Source organism: Dioscorea cayenensis, chromosome 18 (assembly GCF_009730915.1).
Source record: "Dioscorea cayenensis subsp. rotundata cultivar TDr96_F1 chromosome 18, TDr96_F1_v2_PseudoChromosome.rev07_lg8_w22 25.fasta, whole genome shotgun sequence".
NCBI classification, from domain to species: domain Eukaryota; kingdom Viridiplantae; phylum Streptophyta; class Magnoliopsida; order Dioscoreales; family Dioscoreaceae; genus Dioscorea; species Dioscorea cayenensis.
The window spans coordinates 7,416,127-7,419,176 of NC_052488.1; the positions used below are offsets into that span (position 1 = coordinate 7,416,127).

Sequence of the window (3,050 nt, forward strand, 5' to 3'; positions counted from 1 at the left end):
ATGAGCCTATCCCCGTTCCTTGAGGACTATGACCCCCATGCTCACCCATGGGGTATTATTTGATGAAATGTATACTTGGGAGTTACATGTATTAGACCACTCGCGTGGTGTGTGTGTGCATCAAGTTTTAGAGGCGTTGTCACGAAGCGCCTAGTCGAGAGATTATACGAAGGCTTATAGCTTAATGTTTTAGTTTTTTATTCTTTTGTTGTATTCTTTGTTTTTATTTTATTATTTTGTAATTTTATTGATTCATTCTATCTATTCTCCCATACAAGTAATTATACATGACCAAAGCTAATCCTACGAAATTAATAAAAGGAGATAGTGAAGTTGAAAGAACATTGTTACGAAGACTCTTAAAGAATTCAGAGGTTGAAGCAGAGGTTGATATTGAAAACAGAGAGTTTGTTGTGATGGTTGAACCTAGGAGAATGCTTTCTAAGTATGAGAAGCCATAGTTCACAGGAGAGGAGTTTAATGTCCAAGCCCCAGTGATTGTGGTAAATAACTTCAAAATCAAGGCTAGCACCATTAGAATGATACAAAACTGATGTCAGTTTGATGGCCTAGCATATGATGACCCAAATACCTATCTTCGATGTTTCTATAAATCTATTAGGCATTCAAGATGAGCACTATTATGGATGATGCGATCAAGTTGTGAATCTTTCCATTCACAACTTGGTGGAGAAGTTTCTTGGGTGATATTTTCCACCAAGCAAGACAACAAAGATCAAATAAGAGATCTCAGCATGCAATCAAGGAGAGTTTGAAACACTATTCAAAGCACATGAGAGATTCAAGGATCTTCTAAGGCGATGCCCTCATCATGAATTCAATTCGTGGATGAGACTTCAAATTTTGTACAGTTGACTGAACTACAAGACAAGGCAGATCATCGATGCAGTAACTGTCAGGTCATTGAGTAACAAGTATTTATATGAGGCAGAATAGTTTTTTGAGTGTATGCCAACAATGAGTCACACTGGAGTTCAAGAGGTAGATAGCTAAGAGTGGTTGGATTGCATGAAGTAGATGCAGATACCGCCTTAGCAACAAAGATGGATGCGCTCATAAGGAAGTTGGATCCACACGTGAGTAACAGTCTAGGTGTCAGTTCAAGCTCCATAACTATTCTTTTTTGTGAGACATGTGAAGAAGGACATCGGGCATCTCAGTGTCTGATTGCTAGTTCAACTGTTGCTCCTATGGAGCAAGTCGATTATGTTGGTGCATGTTAGAGAAATCAGGGTAATCTATACAACAGTACCAACAACTAAGGTTTGAGGAATCATCCAAATTTCTCCTAAAGTCAGAGTTAGCAATAGAGGCCTCCCTAACAACAGAATTACTAGTGTTAACCACAGTAATAGTAATCAGAAATGAAGTTTTCTAATGGGTGTACAATATTCATGTATTTTATATCAATTTGTGCACTCAATTGACATGTATTAGAACCATATCATAGAATTTGATGCTAAATATAGTGTGTTGTGCATTAACAGGCTCAATGTAGTACATAAAGATGAGAGAGAGCCAAAGAAAGCATTTCAGACCTTAAACGATGAAGTTGGAGCTCTCTCGCATCATTAGAACCTGGACAAGGCAAATTGGGTAGCTTAAGGGCAGCTTACGGTCGTCCTTATGGGTGTAAGTCAATTCCAGAAGACCTTACGAGCATGTTTATACCCGTAAATGGGATTCAGAGCCAAGTTAGAGGACCTTACGGGCAAGGCTTATGCCTATAAAGATGCCCGTAAGAACCATCCAGAGGAGCTTATGATCACAGCATACGCCTATAAAGGCGATCACAAGGAGCAGAACAGTGAAACTTACGGTCCAGCACTTACAGCCAGAAGCTAGACCGCAACACAAATAGAAGACCTTATGGACGAGGCTTACAGTCGTAAGTTATGCCGTAAGGCTCACGACAATCTCCTTCAGCTCCTTAATGACAGATAAGTGTCTAAATGTAGGTGTTTTCATATATGTATCGTATGCACTTTGCATGTATTTTGTGAGGTTTGATGCCTATTTCGCGCTTAATCGTCTATTATTTGCTTTGTAGGGCATATGGAAGCCATGGAGAACAAGAAGATATCATTTTGGCAAAAAAGAGAAAAGCGAGAATTTCATACTACCCCCATACTACCCGAGTATGGGAGGGCCGTATCTAGCTATGTGACGGATTGATTTGGTGTTACGTCCGATTTCCATACTACCCAGTATCACGGGGCCGTATGGAGGCCGTATGCACCCGTATGGAGCGAATCTAGGGTTTTACGAGTGCTATACGACCCCCATACGACCCCTATACGGCCCGTATGCCTCGGAGGGTATATATACTCACTTTTAGGGCTGATTAAAGAACTTTTGGTTGGCCGACTTTTGGGAGATCATTTTGGGAGATTTTGGGCGACCTTGGGGAGGAGAAGAAGGGCAAAGAAAGCTAGAAGATCATTCAAGCCCCAAGGTCCAAGGCTCTCAAGGCAAGAAGGCAACATCATTCAAAGGGGAGATCGATCACGACTTGAAGGAAGGAGAACGCGGCTAGAGGAAGCGTCATTCGGCATTCCTTTGGCGGGGGAAGCGTCATTTGGCATATTCTCGCCTCATCCTTCACCATTTCATCTAGGGAGTGTCATACTATGTCTTTGTTTCATGTTTTGCTTGATTGTATGCTTTGTTATGAGATGATGACACACTAGACCCCCCAAAGGCCACGGGTGTTGGTGAACCTTGGGGGGTTTTATCATGTATTTTTGGATGATTACTTGTTAATTCTATGCTTGGGTATGTTTTGAGATCTAATCCATTGTTTTTCATGCTAAGTGTTACACCAAAGGAGAAATCCGTAGCTCTTTTTATGAATGATGCATGTAGATGTGACTTGCTCGCATGTATTAGGTCATGAATGGATTAGAAGGGGATACTTGTATCATCACGCCGAGAAATTGGGTGTTTGGTAGCCCTCCATGTAGGTTTAATCCGAAGAAGAGTAGGTTTATTCCTAAGCGAGATTTCCTTGTACTTAATGCAATCGTAGG

General features: G+C 41.0%; 1 non-coding gene across 1 annotated transcript; it reads right to left on the reverse strand.

Annotated features, from left to right (window-relative positions):
* Positions 1-732: 732 nt before the first annotated feature.
* Positions 733-839, reverse strand: LOC120283132. Its single transcript, XR_005543133.1, has one exon. It is a non-coding gene; the product is annotated as a small nucleolar RNA R71 (small nucleolar RNA).
* Between the last annotated feature and the right edge of the window lie 2,211 nt (positions 840-3,050).